We start from the raw sequence: 24,925 nt of genomic DNA, 5'->3' as shown, positions 1-24,925 counted from the left end.
CCAGGGTCCCAGGTTCCATTCCCCGCTGGGTCACTGTCTGTGCAGAGTCTGCATGTTCTCCCTGTGTCCGCGTGGGTTTCCTCCGGGTGCTTCGTTTTCCTCCCACAGTCCAAAGACGTGCAGGTTAGGTGGATTGGCCATGCTAAATTGCCCTTAGTGACCAAAAAGGTTAGGAGCAGTTATTGGGTTATGTGGATAGGTGGAAGTGAGGGCTTAAGTGGGTTGGTGCAGATTCAATGGGCCGAATGGCCTCCTTCAGCACTGCTTGTTCTATGTTTTATGATTTCTCACCTGGTTCATTAATTCACCAGGGAAGCTGAATGCTTCCGGAATCCAGTTTGGCAGGGCCTTCGGTGGCTTTTTACACTGGTATGTTGCTTGAAATGTTTTTATATCTAGAAATCCAGAGGCCTGGACTAATAATCTGGAGAAGTGGGGCGGGATTCTCCGACCCCCCGCCGGGTTGGAGAATCGCCGCCGGGGGGGGGGGGGGGGGGGGGGGGGGGGCGTGAATCCCGCCCCCACCGAATTCTCCGGCATGGAGATTCGTCGGGAGCGGGAATCACGCCGCGCCGGTCGGTGGCCGTTCGCAGCGCGCCCCCCCCCCCCAGTGATTCTCCGGCCCACTTTGCCAGTCCCGCCGGCGTAGGTTAGACTAGATCCCTTACCGGCGGGACCTGGTGGCGTGGGCGGGCTCCGGGGTCCTGGTTGGGCGCAGGGCGATCTGGCCCCGGGGGGTGCCCCCACGGTGGCCAGGCCCGTGATCGGGGCCCACCGATCCGTGGGCGGGCCTGTGCCGTGGGGGCACTCTTTTCCTACGCATCGGCCATGTTAGCCTCCGCGATAGATGACGCGTAGGTGAACCCCCCCCCCGCACATGCGCGGGGATGACGGCAGCAGCCGCTGACGCTCCCGCACATGCACGGACTCACGCCGGCCGGCCGCGTCCCTTCGGCCCCGGCTGGTGTGGCACCAAAGGCCTTCCACGCCAGCCGGCGCGGCACAAACCACTCCGGTGACGGCCTAGCCCCTGAAGGTGTGGAGGATTCCGCAGCTTTGGGACGGGCCGACGCCAGAGTGGTTCACGCCACTCTGTCCCCCCGGGAACACCCTCCCGCCGGGTATGGGAGAAATCCGCCTGTGAGTTCAAATGTAAATTTTTCAAATTATTTATCTGATTATAGGTATTGCTGGCTATGCCAGCATTTATTGCCCATCCTTAATTAACCTTGAAAAGGTGGTAGTGAGTTGCATTCTTGAACCACTGCCGTCCATGTGGTGTGGTTACACCCACGGTTCTGTTAGGGAGCGAATTCTAGGATTTTGACTCAAACGGCAATGGTGGTATATTTCCAAGTCAGGGTGGTGAGTGACAGAACTCACAGTTGATGCTGCTCCCATGTATCTGCTGCCTTTGTCCTTCGAGGTGGTAGAGGTTGCAGGTTTGTAAGGTGCTGTTGAAGAGGTCTTGGGGAGTTGCAGGTGTGAATCTTGGAGATGGAATATACTACTGCCACTGTGTGTCGGCGGTGGAGAAAGTGATTGTTTAACGAGGTGGAAGGGGTGCCAGTCATGTGGGCTGCTTTGTCCTGGATGGCGTTGAGCTTCTTCAGTGCTGTTGGAGCAGCACTCATCCAGGCGAGTGGCGAGTATTCCATCACATTCCTGACTTGAGTCTTGCAGATGATGGACAAGTTTTGGAGAGTCAAGAGCTGAGTTACTCGCCACAGAATTTGCAGCCTCTGATTTGCTCTTGTAGCCACAGTATTAATGTGGCTAGTCCAGTTCAGTTTCTGGTCATTGGTAACCACCAGGATGTTGATAGTGGGAGATTCTGCAATGATAATACAGTACCATTGAAAATCAAGGGGAGATGATTAAACACTTTTGTTTGGGATGGGCATTGCCTGTCACTTGACCAGTGTGAATGTCATTTGCCCCTTATCAGTCCAAGACTGAATATTGTTCCGATCTTGCTGCAATTAAATAAATCTCGAATAAAAATCTAGTATCAATATATGTATGATGCAGTTATCAGACTGTTCACTGACCTCATTTATTGAAAGAAAGCTACTGTCCTTACTCAGTCTTGCCCGCACTGTAAGTGAGTGCATACCCACAGCAATATCATTGACTTCTAACTGGCTTGTGAAATGGCCAAACAAGTCACACAGTTGTATCAAGCTGTTCCAACCTATTACAATAAACACCAACCAGACTGCAACAACTCCAAGTAGCATATCACCATCGCCTCTCTTTGTCAGCAATGCCTACATCCTGTGAATTAAAATGAGAAACAAATTCTCTCATGGCTATTTGCTCGCTCCACACTCCCTTCTGCGTGGGTTTCCTCCCAGTGCTCCGGTTTCCTCCCACAAGTCCCGAAAGACGTGCTTGTTAGGTGAATTGGACGTTCTGAATTCTCCCTCTGTGTACCCGAACACGTGGTGACTAGGAGATTTTCACAATAACTTCATTGCCGTGTATAGCCTACTTGTGACAATAATAGAGATTATTATGATTACATGTTTTCATTTCAACACATCCACATCCTGATTGGTGCTTGCTTCTTCTCCATCTGAGATTCTGCGAATCAACCTGAAGCCCTGGCTGCTTGTCTGCACCCTCTTCTGCCAGAGGCACTCATGAGCCTTTGCTTTTTCTCTCTGCAGGGCAAAATGGTGCACAGCACCCCACCAGGGAAGCACGGCGCTGTCAGAGGTGGAGTAGAAGTATTCAAAATCACTGGGCCATCCAGAACGGCCAGCATGGCAGGTTTCCAGACTGCGGATTTCAATTGCTTGCACCTCTTCATGGACCTCCGGAAAACACACAATCACCCAGTTCATCATTTGCTGCTGTCCAGTCTGCCCTTATTTTGTGTCATCCCTTTCGTTCTCCTCCAGCTCCTCACCAACAGCCTTCTTGGGAGGCATTGTCACACATTCCCAAACACCAGCACAGCGATTGACCCCGCGGTTGGCATAGAGAGCGACTGAAACCGCTCCGCATATGGGTCAATGCCCAGTAAAGTGGGCAGCAGCAGGTAACCATGGCAGGCACGGCCCAGGAGAACAAGAGGTGGGATTCTCTGATCCTGAGGCTGTCGCGTTTTACGACGTCGTCAACAGGCCCCAAGAAGCAGCTATTCCGAGCCCTGCAGGAGGCAAGCACGTCACTGGAGCGACCCACGCCGCTCCAGCTGCCGATACAGGCCTCAAATGGGCGGCGCGGGTCTGCGCATGAGCGCTGCAACCGGTGCAAATGTGCACATGCGCGGTGGCTTCCATCTCCGCGCCGGCCCCGACGCAACATGGCTTGGGGGCTAAAGGGGCCGGCGCGGAGCCAAAGAGGCCTCCAGCCTGAGAGGCCGGCCCGCCGATCGGTAGGCCCCGATCGCGGGCCAGGCCACAGTGGAGCCCCACCTCCTCCCCACTGGGGTCGGACCCCTCTTCTGCCCCCCCACCAGGCCACCCCTGAGAGGATGCAGGCCGAGGTCCTGCCGGGTAAGACCAGACGTAGGACGGTGCCGGCGAGACTTGGATTTTTTTCCGGCCGCTTAGCCGATCCCGGACAGAGAATCGCCGGGGGGCGGGGGTGGTGGTGTGTGTAGAGCAGCCCCTGACCGGCGGCGCTCACCGGAGTATCGGCGGACCGGCATCGGGGCGGTGTCGTGCGATTCACGCCCGGCCCGGCGATTCTCCAGCCCGACGTGGGCAGAGAGAATCCCGCCCATGGTCTTCTTTCAACTCTTCTGAGGAGAACAGAGAGGGCAGTTTCTGGGGCTTAGCACAGAATTGTTACAGCACAGGAGGCCATTCAGCCCATGGTGTCTGCGCTGGTTCTCCATGAGCAATGCACCAAGCGACGTTCCCCCGACTTCTCCCTGTAACCCAGCACATTCATTCACAGATAATAATCTCATTCTCTTTGGAAGTTGCGACTTCGACAAGGCAGACACCTGGAAGATGAATTTCTGAATTTCAATGCAGAGAAATGCGAGGCAATGCATTTTGGGAGAAAAAACATGGGGAGACAATACAGGCTCAATGGTACAACTTTGAAGGGAGTTCAGGCGCAGAGGGACCTCCGGGTTCAAGTGCATTATTCTCTGAGTGTGGCCAGGCAAGCTGGAACAGTTGTTAAAACAAATTACATCATCCCTGGTTCATAAATAGAGACAGAGTATAAAAGCAAGCAAGTGATGCCACACCTCTCCAAATCATTTGGAATATGGTATTCAGTTCTGGGTACCTTAGTTAAGGAAGTGAGGCACTCTCAATTACGACGCGAGAGCGAGGTCGTTAATCAAAGGCTTTAATATACAGAGAACAGGACAGCATTCGAGAGAAGTGTGCTCGCCACATGGAGCCTTATCCTATATACTGTTTCCTGGGGGCGTAGCCAGAGGTGGAGTCCCCCAGGGTTCCAAGCCTCTTAAAGGGGCAAGGAATTAAAGGTCAGGTACCATTTACGGCAGTTATTAATACCGTTCATCACAGGAAGGATGTTAAAGCCCTGGAAAGAGTGCAGAGATTTACTAAAATGATACCAGGATTAGAGAAATTGGGCTTGATCTCCTGAGAGCAGAAAAGATTAAGAGGTAACTTTAGTGAGGTGTTCAAAATTATGAACACTTTTGACAGGGTAAAGAAGGATATTCTGTTTCCACTAGTTGGTGTGTCAGTGACAAGGGATGACAATTTCAAGATGGTCAGCAAGAGAGCTAGGAGTGAGATACATACATATATAGATACATAGAAGATAGGAGCAGGAGGAGGCCTTTTGGCCCTTCGAACCTGCTCCGCCATTTATCACAATCATGGCTGATCATCCAACTCAATAGCCTAATCCCGCTTTCTCACCATAACCTTTGATCCCATTTACCCCAAGTGCTATATTTAGCCGCCTCTTGAATATATTCAATGTTTTGGCATCAACTACTTCCTGTGGTAATGAATGCCACAGGCTCATTTGAGTGAAGAAATGTCTCATCTCTGTCTGAAATGGTATACCCTGAATCATCCTTCCTGCATCTACCCTGTCTAGCCCTGATAGAATTTTGTAAGTCTCAATGAGATCCCCCCTTCATTCTTCTGAACTCCAGCAAGAACAATCCTAACGTCATCAATCTTTCCTCATATGACAGTCCAGCCATCCCTCGAATCAGTCTGGTAAACCTTCGCTGCACTCCCTCGAGAACAAGAGCATCCTTCCTCAGAAAAGGAGACCAAAACTGCACACAATATTCTAGGTGTGGCCTCACTAAGGTCCTGTATAATTGCAACAACATATCCCTGCTCCTGTACTCGAAACCTCTCGCAATGAAGGCCAACATGCCATTAGCCTTCTTTACCGCCTGCTGCACCTACATGCTTACCTTCAGCGACTGGTGCACAAGGACACCCAGTTCCCACTGTGCACTCCCCTCTTCCAATTTACAACCGTTCAGGTAGTAATCTGCCTTCCTGTATTTGCTTCCAAAGTTAATAACCTTACACTTATCCAAATTACACTGCATCTGCCATTGATTTGCCCATTGGCCAACCTGTCCAGATCATGCTGTAGGATCTCTGCATCCTCGTCACAGTTCACCCTCCCACTCAACTTGGTATCATCTGCAAACTTTGAGATGCTACATTTTGTTCCCTCATCCAAATCATTAATATATATATATTATTATTATAAAGATGAGCAGAAATGTCTTTACTGAGAGTTATTGGGATTTGGATTGTGCTGCCTGGGAGAGTGGTGGATGCGGATTACATTGGCGATTTCAAAGAGTCCTGGATATATATTTGAAAGGGATTCATTTAGAGGGCTGATGAATGGGGCAGGGAATGGGACTAGTTAGGTAGCCCTTTGTGCAGGCACTATGGGCAGAATGATTTTATGGATGGCTCGATTGAACCTGTCTGCCACACACTAAGACAAAGCAGTCCAAATTGTAACCACTCGCTAGATTAGAATTCTGGGCCAGGATTCTCTGTCAGCCAATGCCAGAATCGCAAAACCCGATTGGGCAGAGAATCGGTAATGATTCTGCAATGCAGAATGCCATGTTCCAGTGCCTCACCAGCAGCGGTAAGCATTCTACTCTGCACGTGCAATAAATGCCGCACGTATATCATTAGCGAATCTGACCCGGTATTCTCCGGGGCCTCAGTTGGGGGAAATACCGACGCCGAGTTTCACTTGTGGTTTTAAATCAGGAAACAGGCACCGTTGCTGATGAGGGCGAGAGAGGAGGTCGGACATGCAGAGACACGACTGTGGATTTCCAGTCCTGCCATGGACAGGGCACCCCAGCCCCCAACAAACTCCCATCCCCCCAACCAGTGGCCACCCACTGGTAGGACATCAGCGGCCTACCCAAGGGCAACTCCATAGTCGTCCCTGCAGGAGGGCGCTAGACGAGGGCCACGGAGTGTACTGCTGGCATGGGTAGCGCCAGCCACCCTCGGTCGGTGGCCCACGCAGTGCCAGGAACCGACTGGGCCAGGGGTGCGGTGGGCAGAGTGCGGGGCAACGACCGGGGATGGGTGTAGGGATAGGGGGTGAGGGGGGGGTGAGAGGGGGACATGAGGGGGCAAGGTCTGCAGTACAGACCTGGGCCACCATGTAACCCGGTGGACCTGGTTGGGCACAGGGGTACACACCGTGCAGACAATGGACTTTGGAATTGAACTAGGAACAGTGGCCTTTGCCTGAGTCGCTGCATCCCTGGTGATGCACTGAGGCTGTGCGGGCTGGAGTTGCTCAAGGGGACCCTGCAGCAGCGGAGCCTGCCCCGGTGAAACAGGAGCCTGCCTGTGAAGATGGAGAGTCAGCCGCCCAGCAGGCCAAGGAGGAGCTGGGAAAGAGACACCTAATGAGGTTCGTGTGCACCCGCAGTGCGTGTCATTCGAGGGTCTGCTGGACCGGACATGCCGTCGAAGACTCCAGCTGAGCAGGGACTACATATCTGACAGATCACGGCACACCTGGCATCGCGGGCGTATGGGGAAGGACTCCCGTTCCTGGTGGCCGTCAAGGTGACGGTGGCCATGAACATTTATGCCATGGGGTCCTTCCAGGTGCCGGGTGGGCACCTCTCCGGAATCTCACAGGGCTCAGTGGTGCATCCACGGTGTCACAGAGACCCTGTATAACCGGTCGGACAATACATAAAATTTAATGTGGACCAAGCCCACCAGGATGCCTCCTCGGCAGGGTTCGCCGTAATCGCCGAGGTGCCCCAGGTCCTGGGGGTGATCGACGGGATGCCGTCCTACGATCACCAGCCCATGGCAAACTGAAAGGGATTCCACTCGATCAATGTGTGGCTGGTGTGTGACCATGAGCTGCGCATCAGACACATCTGCGCCTGATACCCAGGCAGTGTGCACAATGCCTTCATCCTGGCATACTTGACGGTTCCTGACCTCCTTGAGGCACACCCCCGGCTGAGGGGTTAGCTTCTGGCCCATCCAGAGGCCACAGATCGATGCGGAGAATGGTACAAAGACGCTCTGCCATGAGCAGGGGCGTGATCGACCGGTATTTCAGCATCCTGAATATGCGGTTCAGGTGTCTGGACTGCTCTGGAGAGACCCTCCAGTATAGCGCTAGGAGAGTCTCCCACATTGTGGTGGATTGCTGCGTCCTCCACAACATCGCGCAGCAGAGGGGCGTCATGCTGGAGGAGGAGGATGAGCACCAGGCCTCGTCCGACGACGAGGATGCGTGGGAGGGCAGGGATGGAGAGGACATGGGGCCTGGGCAGCCACGGGAGGCCGCACATTGTTTGCGCCTGGGCCGGCGCACATGGGACACTCTAATCACCTCGAGGTGGGGACCTGGCCAGTGGCATGGACAGCCCATCCCACCCCCACAACACCCCTCCCCCCCTCCTCCTCCTCCCCCAACCCCCTGGCTGACTACCCCCTCCCATGAACACCCTCACTGCACAACACCTCCCCCTTGCAACCGCCCCATGATTCTTACCTGCCTCTCAATGGGGTGTGGCCCTGGGTTGGCAGTAACAGTGGGTCTGGTGCATGGGATGGAGGATGGTAGGGGTGCTGGTAGGTGGTGCAGGCTAGGGGTTTGGTTGCCCTCCGGGTTGGAGGGAGGGATGGGGTTGTAGGGGTGTGGGCTGGGGGTTAGTGCCAGGGGCACGTTGCTGCCAACTCACCCTGGCTGCCCTAAGGAGATTGTGCAGTTTCTTGCAGCACTGCTGGCCAGTTCTGGTGGTGTTGCCCACGGTGCCCACCTCTCCCACCTGCGCCCAGGCCTGGTGCACGGTGGCGGGTGGCAACCTCCTTCCCACCCTCGGGGTACAGGGTAGCCCGCGTCTCCCCCATGGCGTACAACTGGGTCTTGAAATACGTGGAAGCTTTGGAACGGGTGCAGAAGAGATTTACCAGGATGTTGCCTGGTATGGAGGGAAAATCTTATGAGGAAAGGCTGATGGACTTGAGGTTGTTTTCGTTAGAGAGAAGAAGGTTAAGAAGTGACTTAATAGAGGCATACAAAATGATCAGAGGGTTAGATAGGGTGGACAGCGAGAGCCTTCTCCCGCAGATGGAGGTGGCTAGCACGAGGGGACATAGCCTTAAATTGAGGGGTAATAGATATAGGACAGAGGTCAGAGGTGGGTTTTTTACGCAAAGAGTGGTGAGGCCGTGGAATGCCCTACCTGCAACAGTAGTGAACTCGCCAACATTGAGGGCATTTAAAAATTTATTGGATAAGCATATGGATGATAAGGGCATAGTGTAGGTTAGATGGCCTTTAGTTTTTTTTCCATGTCGGTGCAACATCGAGGGCCGAAGGGCCTGTACTGCGCTGTATCGTTCTATGTTCTATGTTCTATGTTGAGTTCAGCGTCAGTGAACCAGGGTGCCGTTCTTCCTGCTGCCATCTTGTTGGCTGGGATGAGTGTGTGTGGGGCGTGGAGTGCTGATATGCAGCTTCAGCTTGTCAGCATCTCGAGTGTCAATCCCGAACCTGGCGAATCAGTCACCGTTTTTCACTGCAATCGGTCATGTTCCACGTGGCACATGTGCTAGCCCATCAGTGATTGGTGGATTGATCTGGGAACAGGGCCAATTTTGCTGCCGTAGAACACACCCGATTCAGTGCCGGCGTCAACACTTAGAGCTGGATTCTCCGCCGTCGGGATGTTCCGTTTTGCCCGCCGGTTTCCCGATGGCTTGGTGATGGGGGGGGGGGGGGGGGAGGGGGGGCTGCCCCACAATGTGGGGCGGGATGGAGAAACCCGCCCTTAGTTTCTGATACCTGTTTCTGGCTGTTGAATTTCTGACTGGTAGTCATGGCGAGTTTGTGAAGGAAATGGGGGATAGAGCTGATTGCCGCAATTTTTAATTCTCACCCGCCACGTCTCTGCTGGGTGAGTCGGCTTTAAAAAATCACCTTTGTCCTTGAAAGAACATCAATGGTACCTTTTGCCATCATTTGACTGATTGAACTTCAAAAACAAGTGTCTGTTCAAAGAGATTAATAGCAAACAAACATATATCCGAACTTCAAAAGACCTCAGCTTAAGCAGAGGAACCTGATCATAAATTTCTTCCTGATTGGCATTGTCTTCTTCCAGCTGTAGGGGGAAACCAGTCAGCCTGGCTTCTTTTGTTTACCCCGTGCAAGCTGTCTCGAGATGTATCTGCACTGTTTTCTTTAATACCTCATATCTATTTCTTCTAAGTAATGGCATTTGTAAATAACAGAAACAGCAACAACTTGCATTTAAATAGCGCCTTTCCGGGCCGGAAAGTGGAGCTGAGTCCACAAAAGATCAGCCATGATCTCATTGAATGGCGGAGCAGGCTCGAGGGGCCAGATGGCCTACTCCTGCTCCTAGTTCTTATGTTCTTATGTTAATGCGGTAAGATGCATCTTAAGATCCCTCAGAGGAGCAGTATCCAGGCACATTTGACGTTGAGCCACATAAGGGGATATTAGAACAAATGTTTAGTCAAAGGGGTAGGTTTTCAGGAGTGTCTTAAAGGGGAAAAAATAGATAGCGAGGCAGCAAGACTGAGTGAAGGAATTTCAGAGCATTATTGCACACAACTGTGGTCACCGCACTACCAGAACGATATGGAGGCTTTGGAGAGGGTACAGAAGAGGTTTACCAGGATGTTTCCTGGCCTGGAGGGTATTAGCTATGAGGGGAGGTTAGAAAGACTCAGATTGTTTTCACTGGAATGACAGAGGTTGAGGGGCGACCTGACAGAGGTTTACAAAGTAGTGAGTGGTATGGGCAGAGTGGGTAGTCAGATGCTTCTTCCCACGGTGGAAAGGTCAATTACTAGGGGACATAGGTTTAAGGTGCGAGGGAGAAAGTTGAGACGAGATGTGTGAGGTGAGTTTTTTTACACAGAGGGCGGGGAGTGTCTTGAACTCACTGCCGGGCAGGTGGTGGAAGCAGATACGGTGGTGATGTTCAAGAGGAATCTTGCCAGGTGGCATGTGGTGCAGTGGATAGCACTGGGACTGCAGCGCTGAGGACCTGGGTTCAAATCCCGCAGCGGATAGCACTGGGACTGGAGTGCTGAGGGCCCAGGTTCGAATCCCGGCCCTGGGTCACTGTCCGTGTGGAGTTTGCATATTCTCCCCATGTCTGCATGGGTTTCACCCCCACAACCCAAAGATGTGCAGGCTATTTCGATTGGCCACATTATATTGCCCCTTAATTGGAAAATAAAAATAATTGGGTACTCTAAATTTATTTTAAAACAGAGGCATCTTGCCAAATACATGAATAGGATGGGAATAGAGGGATACGGACACCGGAAGTGCCAAAGATTTTAGTTTAGACAAGCATCATGATCAGTGTAGGCCTGGAGGGCTGACAGGCCTGTTCCTACACTGCACTGTTCTTTGTTCATATTATCTCAGCTGCTGAAGGGACATCCACAAATGGTGGTGCAATTAAAATCGAGGATGGTCACAAGGATAATTGGAGGACTGCAAATATCTCAGAAAGCAGTAGAGCTGGAGGAAGTTGCTGAGATAAGGAGGCGTGAGGCCTTGGGGGATTTGTTAAAAAAAGACGAGAACTTTACAGTCGAGGCACTGCTTAACCAGGAGCCAACTTACTTAAATGAGCCAGGGGGTGATGGATCACCATAATAAAGTTAGGATATGGGCAGCAGAATTTTGGACATGCTCAGATACTTGGGTGTAACAATATGTAAGGAATACAAAGGGTTAACAATAAGATAATAATACTTCTCACCAGCAGATGGAGACAAGGAGCAGTCGTATAAATATCATGTGACTCCTGGGATTCTGGGAGAAGCTTGTTAGGCATGAGATAGATTAGGTGCATAGCATAGAGTTCTGTTGTAAGAGATATTGTATAGTTTATTTAATAACTTCTTCCTTGTTGACCGGTTAGAATCTTTAATTTAGTAGTGTAAATAAATCAGCTTTGTTCAGTAACTCCACTTGATGTTCTTTGTTAACACTACATTCTTGGACTTCCGGTGGCAGCCACAGAGTGAGTGGCCGCTTATTTGGTAGCTCCCGCTTTGGGATGGGCATGTTGGAGGCCAGGGTACCTGAGAGGAGAGAAGTTTTTTTAAAACGGCACGATGAAAGGAGAAAGGGGTCAAGGAGGGATAAAGGAAAGATCCAAAATGGAGGTTGATAGAATAGGAGTGAGGTGCCCAGATCCAGAGAGGATGTCATGATGTGATAAGAATGGACACATTTTCCCTTGCAATAAATGGGGAATAGAGAGGGGGGGATAGGAGGGGATTCCAGAGTTTGAGTCAGAGGTCCAGTCGTGGGATAAATTAGCTGGAGGTAAGATAAAGTCACCATAGTCCCAAATGGCCATTTGAGGGGGAGAGCTGACTGGTGCTGATTGAACCTGAGGATCACCGCACCTCAGGCGAGGCGCAGGGTTTAGAAGGAAGGACCTTCATGAATAACTTCAGCCAGTATGGGAATTGGATCCGTGTTACTGGCCTTGCTCTGCATCACACACCAGCGGACTAGCCAACTGAGCTTAAACAGGCTATTTGAAGTTTATAGTATTGGTGGAGTCACTGCTGGAAGGGTTTCCATGGGATTGAAGATCCAAGACCAGGGCAGAACCAATTGGGGGACTGAAAAACAACCAAGGTGGAGGTCACCATAATATCCAGAAGGTGGAGGAATGTAGTTCAACCCCAGAAAGTGAATCTCTGGTAAGGAACTGGACTGCAGGTGAAGCTGGAAAACCAGTAGGTCTACAGATTAGCAGATTAAGCTCGGCTGATAGTATTTGCAGCGCGGTAGCATTGTGGCTAGCACAATTGCTTCACAGCTCCAGGGTCCCAGGTTCCTTTCCCGGCTTGGGTCGCTGTCTATGTGGAGTCTGCACGTTCTCCCCGTGTGTGCGTGGGTTTCCTCCGGGTGCTCCGGTTTCCTCCCACAGTCCAAAGATGTGCAGGTTAGGTGGATTGGCCATGCTAAATTGCCCTTAGTGTCCAAAATTGCCCTTAGTGTTGGGTGGAGTTTCTGGGTTATGGGGATAGGGTGGAAGTGTGGGCTTGGGTAGGGTGGTCTTTCCAAGAGCTGGTGCAGGCTCGATGGGCCGAATGGCCTCCTTCTGCACTGTAAATTCCATCTATTCTATCCATCGTCTGTCGCAATTGAAAAATGAAAATCACTTATTGTCACAAGTAGCCTTCAGTTACTGTGAAAAGCCCCAAGTCGCCACATTCCAGAGCCTGTTCAGGGGGGCTGTTACAGGAATTGAACCGTGCTGCTGGCCTGCCTTGGTCTGCTTTAAAAGCCAGCTATTTAGCCCAGTGTGCTAACCCAGCATACTGTAGTACGTAGAAGCCTACATACTAGCCATAGCAATTTTACCATAAATGGGTACAAGGCTAAACTTGAGGGATATTACTTCCAAGCACCACACGCTCCAAAACCCACAGGATTTGACTCATACAGGAGACCGGTTTTATTCTGGAAACTGAAATTTATCAGGAGCAACAAAAAGAAGAATTGGGAGAAAGCCTGAATTCTAATAAAAGATTTACCTGGTTTTGATAGCACAACATTCTGAGGGTGACATGGTAGCACAGTGGTTAGCACCGTTGCTTCACAGTGCCAGGGACCTGGGTTTGATTCCCGGCTTGGGTCGCTATCTGTGCGGAGAGCGATTTATTCTGATGAGATGAAACATTTGTCACACCCACTCTTTACTTTGGCACCAAATGCTGAAAAATGATCCTCTCTGTTACTTCTTTCCCTTCTTTCAACTGTTCTCTTTCCTGGATTAACTGAGAAGAGAAATTACTGTAGTAAATAAATTGATCAAAAAAAACCCCCAAGCGTTGATACATGGAGTCCATTTTGTAAATTCCTGAGTACTGTTGATTACTTTGCGAGCAATAAGAAATTACTGATAATTATGTTTATGTAACCCATATCAATGATGAAAGAAATGGTACGGGATTCACCGTTACCCGACACCGATTTCGGAATCGGCCATCGGGTGGAGGATCCCTTCTGATGCCGAAATCAGGGCAGGGTCTATTGATACAGGTTTTGTATCCTCCGCCCACTCCGAAATGGCATCATCGCGTTGTGTGGCGCACATTGTTGGGGCAGCGTTAGCGCGCCACCTGAAGCCCCTCCCCCGATGCTCCGTCACCGATGGGCCGAGTTCCTGATCGCGCGATTGACGTGTGGTCTCAGTGGTCGGGAACCCTGCATAGCGGATGCGGACTGTGCCCAGCGGTGCCATAGTCGGGCGGGAGACATGCGCTGGCCAGGGGGTTGGGGGGGGGGTTTCCGCGAGGACTGGGGGGCTGGTGGGGCGTGGCAAGGGGGGTACTATCTGGCAGATCGGGCATGCGCACAGCCGGCATCATGTGTTATGGTGCGACCGCTGCAGGTCGTCGCCGTGCGCATGCGCGGCCATTGACCCGGCCATTCTCCAGCCGTTTTTATCATGGGAGCCGGGAGTTTTACATGGCGCTAGCTTCTCACAAGTCGCAGGATCGGTGAGAGGTCAGCGCCAAATTGTTTGACATAAAACACCGCAGAACCTCCGCACTTCGGCTCAAAAACGGTGAATCCAGCCCATGATGTTGCAAGGCTGATAATTACTGGTAAAGCAGCGTCTGTCTAATAACAAACTGAGTACACACTCGTGTGGAAGCCAGAGTTCAGCGAGGCAAGGTAGCTCATGGCATAAAAATCATCTGGGAAGTTTTTGAGGAGACATTCGCATTCACAGATACTCACCCCAATTCAGAGTGGGGGAATTACAGCCACCCTGTGTGTTTATAGTGACTTACTGAGACCATTATAACCTAAGAAATACTTTGCAACCCATGTTAACCTTTAAATGTGTGTATATTTGTGAAGCTAGTTGCAGCTGTAACACTTACCAAACATTCTAGTCACTCGTTAGTGCAGTGCAATCACACTTCAACTCTCTTTGATGTGGTCAATGTTTGTAAACATTGGGCTTTCACCACTGAACCGTGAAGAGAGATGGATTAGTGGAAGCTGCAGTTGGTTTGTGGAAGCTGCCAATCACAGACCAGGACTAGAAAGCTATGAATGACTTGCAGCTAATGGATCTGTGGGAACCAGACGCAGGTCACAGCAGCTCTCCTTCCAGGAATGAACACGTGGAGCTTCACGGTAAGTGTTCCAGCTGTAATTCCCCTCACTGCCTCTGGACTGCGCTGAGGATCCCAGACAGGGACTCTTTTCTGGGTCGGGGGTCGGGGAGGGGTCTGTATGAGGGGGGGGGATCTGTGGGAAGGGTCCCTTTAGACAGGGGGTCTCGGTGGGGGCCCCCCAATTACAGGGTCCCTGAGGGGGAATCTCCCTATTAAAAGGGACCCTGGGGTCTGCCTATTTCAGGGGTCTCTGTGCAGGGTCCCCATATAAAATGAACTCAAAATCGCTTCTTGTCACAGGTAGGCTTCAAATGAAGTTACTGTGAAAAGCCCCTAGTCGCCACATTCCGGCACCTGTTTGGGGAGGCTGGTACGGGAATTGAACCGTGCTGCTGACCTGCCTTGGTCTGCTTTCAAAGCCAACGATTTAGCCCTGTGCTAAACCAGCCCCATTGGTCCCTCTGGGCGTCTCCCTATTACAGGGATCCCTGGGGGTCTCCCTGTTAAAGGGGTCCCTGTGGGGTGGTTTCTCTATTATAGGGCCCTGTCGAGCATCCCCCTATTATCATAGATTATCATAGAATTTACAGTGCAGAAGGAGGCCATTTGGCCCATCGAGTCTGCACCGGCTCTTGGAAAGAGCACCCTACCCAAGGTCAACACCTCCACCCTATCCCCATAACCCAGTAACCCCACCCATATAGGGGACCTTTTGTGGGCTCTCCCCAGAACAGTGGTCCTGTGAGGTTCTCCCTATTACAGGGGTCCGGGGGGGGGGGGGGGTTCTTCCTATTACAGGAGTCCATGGGGTGGTCTCACTATTACAGGGGTTCCTGTGCGGGGGGGAAGGGGGGGACATCCCTATAACAAGGGGTCCTGGGAGAGGCAGATCGGTTCACTCCTGTAATTGGAGGTGGGGGGAACCCAGGTAATCCGGGGTGGGATAGTGCTATGCAGTGCGAGGGGGGCTTCTGGGTTGAATTGTGGTGCAAGAGGGAAGGGGTGGCCGGCTGCGGGACCTCACTATCAGGCCCCCTGCTCAAAATACGGCCCGATATCGGGAATCTCCTGGGAATCCCTCGTATTCCACGCCATGCTCAAATTTGCTTGACACGGAATAAGGAATTGCGAGCCGGTTTGCGCACCCGGGGAATCGTAAACTGGTTGCAATTCACCTCCAGTGGCAGAACATAGGACCGTTTTTTCCAGATTTGGGGCTATGTCCGGAGGATCCGTGGCTTTTTACGTGGGAAAAATTGGTGGGGCCCCAGTACCGATCCTCCGACCGGTGAGGAGCTAGCAGCCGCACCACGTAAAATGCACAGCCTTCCCGATATAAACGTCTGGAGAATTGCCGGGTCCGTGGTTGCGCATGCGCAGAGCGATGACCTGCAGTGGTCACGCCGTACAACATGGCGCCGGCCACGCACGGACCCAACCTGCCAGATAGTTCCCTCTGGACACCGCATCGCCCATCATGTTTAATAAATGTTTTATTTCTTTTTGTTGAAATTAATTTGCAGCCATGTAACTCTGTTCCTCCGCTTTTTTTAAAGTTACAGGATGGGACCCTCCGCCCCAGCAGCCAGCCAATGGGGTTTCTCACTGTGAATACCCCCATGCTGTCGGAAATTCCGTGGGTGTGAGTGTGCTGCCGGTGAAACGGAGCATCCTGCCAACCGAGAATCCCGCCCACAATCCTTTGAGCCAGTATTCCATTCTGGGATCTTCCTGTTGAGTTATAACACCAACCGGGATGGTCACGTTTTTGTCTCTCACTTATCTGCCCTTTGCCATTAATCATCATGTTTCTGTCTGTTTCCTGAGAACATTGCTTTCCGTGTGTGTTCAATCCTGTACATATTCTATGTCCATTCCAGGTAACTCCAAGCCCTCCTGAGCATTTGAGGTAGGGTTACAAAAAGACTATCCTTGAACTGAGGCTAGCTGACAGGATCATGCTCTACAATGGCCCAGATAGTGTTGCCAAAACAAGGGCACGCCAGCAGCATTTGCTGTTATTAATGTGTAATTTGTCCAGCAATGTTTGGTGATAAAGAGATATCCTACACATTGTGAATCACCGCAGGTTGCTGGACCTTTTGCACTGCTCTGTCATTAACCTTGTGAAACAGCAGCAAGTCCTCAATCTCTCTGCGAGCTCCAAGAAATTATTGTGTTTGCACATTGATTGCCAGCGAAATTCAATGCTGAATGTAACTTTTGAATGTCAAAATTTATGTACCTGCAAAGGTTCTCCACCTTTATCGACCACAGAGGGGATCAATTGAAGCCATGAAATCTCATTCATAACGGTAGTAACTTGTTGTTTGAGACTTCAAACATTAAAAATCCTTTTTCTTTTCATAACAAAAAAGATTTTACTTTTCCTGACTCCTTTTTCACGCTCTTAATCCAATCTTTCTTTTCTAACTCTTGTTATCCTCCTCAATCTTCAAATCTCATTGATAAGGAGATGGACTGTAGGTTCCATTAATCACCAAGGTCCCAAATGACCTGTTGCCCTCCCCATGCCATGATCAGCTCATACTTGCAACAACTTTCAGGACAAGGTTTTTCAACCTAAAGGGCGAGGGAAATATTCTAACAGAGCCCTGAGAGAGGCCCTGTCCTGTAAATATCTAGCTAATGATGCCCTGTCCTGTAAATATCTAGCTACTTTTAAACATTTAAACCTGGGGAGATATAGAACATAGAACAGTACAGCACAGAACAGGCCCTTCGGCCCTCGATGTTGTGCCGAGCAATGATCACCCTACTCAAACCCACTAAATAACCCACTCAAACACACAATAAAAATATGGAATTACAAAGTTTAATGATGATCATGAAACCATTGTTGTAAAAATCCATTTGGTTCAGTTCATGCTCTTTAGGGAATGAAACCTGCCACCCTTAACTAACTCCAGACCCATAGCAATGCGGTTAACTCTTAAATGTCATCAGAAATGGCCTAGCAAGCCACTCAGCTCAAGGGCATTAGGGATAGGCAATAACTGGAGGCCCACATCCCCTGAACAAATAAAGAAAAAACTGCACAGTTGCAGCGCTGTGTACTACCCACAAGACAAACTGCAGGAACTCAGCAAGCCTCTTTTGACAACACCTTTCAAACCTGTGACCGCCATGACCGAGAAGAACAAAGGCAACAGACGCATGCGAACACCACCACCTGGAAGTTCTCAAGTCACACACATCCTGACTTGGAACTAGGTCCCCATTCCTTTATTATCATTGCGTCAAAATCCTGCAAATCCCTCCCTAACAGCACCGTGGGTGTGCCTACACCACATAGACTACAGCGGTTCAAGAAGGCAGCTCTCCACCACCTTCTGAAGGGCAATTAGGGATGGGCAAGGAAAACGCTACAATGCCCAGATCGCACAGAAGAATGGAAACAAGCCTTCCAAATGGAGGCAGGCTAGCTTCTCGAAAGGGCTGTGGGAACTGTTGTGTGAAATGAGGAACCGATTTTTAGGAGTGCCACTTCGTGTTAAAGCAGGAACAATGAGACTAATAACAGAGATTGATGCCTAATGACAATTATGGTTTCAGAAAGACATTAAAATCAGGAGCAATGCATGTCCGGTTCTGTCTTGGTTTATAAGGAGCAGGTTATTTAATCCATAAATAACACACCTATCTTGTTGTTTAATTCTTTTTTAAAAAATAAGTAATTAATTTGCTTCCAAGAAATTACTCCACCCCACAGGTTAGCTTTTGATCATTAAAAGATTTTCCTGCAAAACCTGACACTTATCTCCAACTTGTTTTGTGCAGTGCAAGCTTTTCAACTAATTCAAAAAAATTAGTAAATGTGTTGGGTTCCCGAAACACTGACAGCATGGTTTTTCAACAAAGAGTAGTTTATTCACTAGCTTAGCAGCTGCTGTAACACTTCTACTCTGCCCATGCTCCCGGGGAAATCTCCTACGCTCCCACCACATGACCTCTTTTGTAGCCAAGTCTTCACATTCTCACATGTTTTCAGATGATGTCACCGAGGGGTGCATATTGATGAGTAATAAGAGGAGGCCACAGGTAGTTCTTTGGCTATTACCGGGGTGTGGGAAGAGAGGCCATTGCAGGTTACGTTTTGGCTACAATTAGATGGACAAGAATGGAACCAGGTGGCTGAAGCCCCATCCATCTGGACAATAGTAGAGAAACATTGGAAGGAGATGGTGGTATCAATCGTATCAGACAGGTTGAGAAGGATGAGGAAGGATAGATGACATTTTCCACACATACATAGGAGGAGGATGTCAATTGTGACTTGATAAGAGCCATTTCAATGGTGTAGCAGGAGCAGAAACCTAACGAGAGGGATTCAAATATGGACTTACAGGAAAGGTGGGCATGGAGTTGGGACATTTCAAGGACTTCGGAGAGCAAAGGGAGGTTGGGGATCGTACAATCATCACAGAATTCATGCAGTGCAAGAGGAGGTCATTTGGACCATCGAGTCTGCACCGACCCTTCGAAAGAGCACCCAACCTAATGTTATGGGCGAGGGTTTAGAAAGCTCCAAAGTATACCATGGAGTTCACCTGACCTACAACTGTTTATTAATTTTGATTACGAGGAGCACAAGGGCCTACTTTTTAGATGTTATTTTAACAGATGCTTTAAGCACTTTTAAACAAAACAAAGTTTATTCTGTGAAGTCAGTTAACATTTTATAAACACACACAGTCAGCATTTTTTATCAACTACAAACATAAATTCTCCACACAGCTACAGTTCTCTCTCTATATATATAACCCTTAATAGCTACCCTTTCTGCTGTTTCAACTTGATAACAACATCCAATAAAACCAAGAAAACCCTTTTAACAAAACAATAAGTTTGAATTCTTTACAGAGAACAGTTATCACTTTTAAATTGTCAAGTGATTTGGACACCTTTTAACATAAAGGGAGAGAGAGGCGAAGCCTTCTTTTTTTCTGATTTCAGCTTCCAACTGTGTAAACCGAAAGTAAAACGAAAGTAAAAGCCAGAGCCACAGCCCAGCTCCACCCACACAATGACACCACTGAAGCCATGTGATAATACAAACATTTATTAAAGGGACACTCACATGACACTAGGTACATGCCCCACCCTATCCCTGTAACCCCACCTAACCTTTGGAGACCAAGGGCAATTTATCATTGCCATGGCCTTTGGACTGTGGGAAGAAACTGGAGCACCTGGAGGAAACCCATGCAGACATGGGGAAAATGTGCAAACTCTAACAGTCACCCAAGGTCGGAATTGAACCTGGGCCCCTGATGCTGTGAGACAACAGTGCTAACCACTTTGCCACCGTAATGAGGTAGGGAGGGGGGAACGATGGTAGATTTGAAGGAGTAAGGGACAATGCCTGAAAAGAGAATCATTGACATTATCGGCTAACATGGGGATCAGGGACATTTGCACTCAAAATGCAGGCATGTGAAGATTTAAGCAGAAGGTTAAAGGTGATTAATTTGGATTACCAACACAGTAACCTAAAGTAACTGTAAAACGCTCAATAGAAAAATGGTATCGAAGTGTGATTGTCAATTAGGCATGAAAATGATGTTCAATATCTAAGCTGGTAAAATGTCACCATGCCAAGTTCTGAGATGACAGAGGTTCACAGTTCCTTGTCCCCCAACTTTACCCAAACTGTATTATACCTCAGCAATCCAATTACACAGTTAAACCTGATCAAAAACATTGGTTAGCTGCGGCCTTCAATGGCACCTACAGATAAGTAGATTTTGTCACAGCCTGGAGAGTGTGGTAGACTGGGTAGTGAGATAGTCCGAAGAGTGTGGCCATCTGAATAATGTAGTAGTCTGCTGAATGAGATAGTCTGGGTAGTGTGGTAGTCTGGGCAGTGTGGTAGTCTGGGTAGTGTGGCAGTCTGGGTAGTATGGTAGTCTGGGTAGTGTAGTAGTCTGGGTAGTGTGGTAGTCTGGGTAGTGTGGCAGTCTGGGTAGTATGGTAGTCTGGGTAGTGTAGTAGTCTGGGTAGTATGGTAGTCTGGGTAGTGTAGTAGTCTGGGTAGTGTGGTAGTCTGGGTAGTGTGGCAGTCAGGGTGGTCTGGATAATGTGGCAGTCTGGGTAATGTGGTGGTCTGGATAATGTGGCAGTCTGGGTAATGTGGTAGTCTGGGTAGTGTGGCAGTCTGGGTAGTGTGGTAGTCTGGGTAATGTGGTAGTCTGGATAATGTGGCAGTCTGGGTAATGTGGTGGGCTGGGTAGTATGGTAGTCTGGGTAGTGTGGTAGTCTGGGTAGTGTGGCAGTCTGGGTAGTGTGGTGGTCTGGATAAGTGGCAGTCTGGGTAATGTGGCAGTCTGGATAATGTGGTGGTCTGGATAAGTGGCAGTCTGGGTAATGTGGCAGTCTGGATAATGTGGCAGTCTGGATAATGTGGTGGTCTGGATAATGTGGTGGTCTGGATAATGTGGTGGTCTGGATAATGTGGGGGTCTGGGTAGTGTGGCAGTCTGGGTAGTGTGGTAGTCTGGGTAGTGTGGTAGTCTGGGTAGTGTGGCAGTCTGGGTAGTGTGGTAGTCTGGGTAGTGTGGTAGTCTGGGTAATGTGGTGGTCTGGGTAGTGTGGTAGGGTGGGTAGGGTGGCAGGCTGGGTAATGTGGCAGTCTGGGTAGTGTGGTAGTCTGGGTAGTGTGGTAGTCTGGGTAGTGTGGCAGTCTGGGTAATGTGGTGGTCTGGGTAGTATGGTAGTCTGGGTAGTGAGGTGGTCTGGTAATGTGGCAGTCTGGGTAGTGTGGTAGTCTGGGTAGTGAGGTAGTCTGGGTAGTGTGGTAGTCTGGGTAGTGTGGCAGTCTGGGTAGTGAGGTAGTCTGGATAATGTGGCAGTCTGGGTAATGTGGCAGTCTGGGTAATGTGGTAGTCTGGGTAGTGTGGCAGTCTGGGTAGTGTGGCAGTCTGGGTAATGTGGTGGTCTGGGTAATGTGGTGGTCTGGATAATGTGGCAGTCTGGGTAATGTGGTGCTCTGGGTAATGTGGTAGTCTGGGTAGTGTGGCAGTCTGGGTAATGTGGGTAATGTGGCAGTCTGGGTAGTGTGGGTAATGTGGCAGTCTGGGTAGTGTGGCAGTCTGGGTAGTGTGGCAGTCAGGGTAGTGTGGTAGTCTGGGTAGTGTGGCAGTCTGGGTAGTCTGTGTAATGTGGCAGTCTGGGTAGTGTGGCAGTCTGTGTAATGTGGTAGTCTGGGTAGTGTGGTAGTCTGGGTAGTGTGGCAGTCTGGGTAGTGTGGCAGTCTGGGTAGTGTGGTAGTCTGGGTAGTGTGGTAGGGTGGGTAGTGTGGCAGGCTGGGTAATGTGGCAGTCTGGGTAGTGTGGTAGTCTGGGTAGTGTGGCAGTCTGGGTAGTGTGGTAGTCTGGGTAGTGTGGCAGTCTGGGTAGTGTGGTAGTCTGGGTAATGTGGTCGTCTGGGTAGTATGGTAAGGTGGGTAGTGTGGCAGTCTGGTTATTGTAGCAGTCTGGGTAATATGGTAGTCTGGGTAGTGTGGCAGTCTGGGTAGTGTGGTAGTCTGGGTAGTGTGGTAGTCTGGGTAATGTGGCAGTCTGGGTAGTGTGGCAGTCTGGGTAGTGTGGTAGTCTGGGTAGTGTGGTAGTCTGGGTAGTATGGTAAGGTGGGTAGTGTGGCAGTCTGGTTATTGTAGCAGTCTGGGTAATATGGTAGTCTGGGTAGTGTGGCAGTCTGGGTAGTGTGGTAGGCTGGGTTGTGTGGTAGTCTGGGTAGTGTGGCAGTCTGGGTAGTGTGGCAGTCTGGGTAGTATGGTAGTCTGGGTAGTGTGGTAGTCTGGGTAGTGTGGTAGGGTGGGTAGTGTGGCAGGCTGGGTAATGTGGCAGTCTGGGTAGTGTGGTAGTCTGGGTAGTGTGGTAGGGTGGGTAGTATGGTAGTCTGGTGTGGTGGTCTGGATAATGTGGTCGTCTGGGTAGTGTGGTAGTCTGGGTAGTGTGGCAGTCTGGGTAGTATGGTAGTCTGGGTAGTGTGGCAGTCTGGGTAGTGTGGTAGGCTGGGTAGTGTGGTAGGGTGGGTAGTGTGGTAGTCTGGGTAGTGTGGCAGTCTGGGTAGTATGGTAGTCTGGGTAGTGTGGTAGTCTGGGTAGTGTGGTAGTCTGGGTAGTGTGATAGTCTGGGTAGTGTGGTAGGGTGGGTAGGGTGGCAGGCTGGGTAATGTGGCAGTCTGGGTAGTGTGGTAGTCTGGGTAGTGTGGTAGGGTGTGTAGTGTGGCAGTCTGGTGTGGTGGTCTGGATAATGTGGTCGTCTGGGTAGTGTGGTAGTCTGGGTAATGTGGCAGTCTGGGTAATGTGGCAATCTGGGTAGTGTGGCAGTCTGGGTAATGTGGCAGTCTGGGTAATGTGGCAATCTGGGTAGTTTGGTCTGGTGGTAGTCTGGGTCGGGTTGTAGTCAGCATGATGATAGCATAGAATCATAGATTCATAGAATTTACAGTGCAAAAGGAGGCCATTCGGCCCATCAAGTCTGCACCAGCCCTTGGAAAGAGCACCCTACCCAAGCGCACACCTCCACCCTATCCCGTAACCCAGTAACACAGTAACCCCATCTGACCCTTTTTGGACACAGGGCAATTTAGCATGGTCAATCCACCTAACCTGCACATCTTTGGACTGTGGGGAGGAAACTGGAGCACCTGGAGGAAACCCACGCAGAATCGGGGAGAACATGCAGACTCCACACAGACAGTGACCCACTGGGGAATCGAACCTGGGACCCTGGAACTGTGAAGCAACTGTGCTACCGTGCATAAATCGGGTGAACCGGAATGTTCAAATCTGCCTAAATTTGACTAATTTGATTGGATTGCTTGCAAACCCAGCTTGCCTATGTTACATCTCTGACATTTTCCTGACAAAAGGTCGGTAACCTGAAACGTAACTTCTCTCATCAGCGGTGTCTGAACTGCTGAGTCATTCCAGCAGTTTGTTTCTAAGCTGGATTTACGTTTCTTGTGCAAAGGTAAGTTTGTCTGTGAGCTGAGAAATCTTACCTGACAGAAACACCAGAAAGAATTCAGCAATTTATTTTTACCACTGGCTTCGACATCACACTTCCCGACGTTTCAGTGACATTTTGGTTTGCTGGATGGCGATGGAAAGGTTACAATGATAGTGAAGAATCTCCAGTCACGTGTGCTGTGGAACATGCAGCTGATAAATAGTCAAGTTTGTTATCCTGGGGGGTGGGCAGGTCTGGGTTTGAGCTTGAGGACGATGTGTTCTCCCTCCATATTGGCTGTTCTGTAATGGAGTTGTATTATTAATTTTAGACTAATTTTTCTTAATGTGAATTAACGAAAACATGAATTTGAAAAGAAAATGTTCTTCAGCAGCAGGCAGCCCACAGCAACCTTCAATCAATGTGAGATATACCTTGGAGCTGCACCCGCAAAGTCACCTTACGTTTGTTTATCATATGTTGTGATGTTGTGAATATAAACATAGTAATCAAATATAATTGCAGCAATTAATCAGGCACAAACTCACAGATCCAATGGCAAATTTAATGCTGTGGTTATTTCCAAACACTGAAGCGATGTTTTATTTCTGACATTTGGCAAAAAAAAAAGGCCTTGTGGCCCTACTCTTCTGAATGCAGTAACTTGCGGAGGGTGACACGGCACTTGTTCTTGAACGTGTCTGCATCATCAGATAACCTTCTCAGGAATTCGATTTGAGTTTATCCTGTAGCTGGTGAGACACGCTGGACAAAGACATTTTCAGCGCCTTCCGTTTTTACCACAGTGCCACAAACACTGGCACAGAAGAGCCAACCTTCCTTCGGGGAGAATTTGGGGAAAATGGCACGGTGTGTGGAAACAAAGTTGAAGGATTCTCTGTCACCGCTTGGCGGCCAATAACGCGTGACAGGACCAGGCGCAGAAGAGCCTCAGCCAGGACAGCAGCAACATTTGCTGATCCAGTGAATTGGAAAATTGCTGTTCACACTAATATGTTTGGATCGTGCAAGTGCTCAGAGCCTGGAGAATGTGGACACATATATGGGCCAAATACGTCCGAGGCTTCTGAAACTTTGGCAAAAACCAATGAAGTTTTGATGATGGAAACTGGTAACATCAGCTACACCACAGATCAATGCATCTGTGGCCTGACTGACAGGTACAACCCAAACTAGCTACTTAGTTAGCATTCAAAAGGTACAAGAGACATTAAACAAAAAGGAAAGACCGTAGCTAAGCTTGGCTGTTACAGGTATGGGCTGTGCCAGGTGGTGAGTAATGGGA

Source organism: Scyliorhinus canicula, chromosome 21 (genome assembly GCF_902713615.1).
Source record: "Scyliorhinus canicula chromosome 21, sScyCan1.1, whole genome shotgun sequence".
Taxonomy (NCBI): domain Eukaryota; kingdom Metazoa; phylum Chordata; class Chondrichthyes; order Carcharhiniformes; family Scyliorhinidae; genus Scyliorhinus; species Scyliorhinus canicula.
This window is presented reverse-complemented; position numbering follows the sequence as displayed.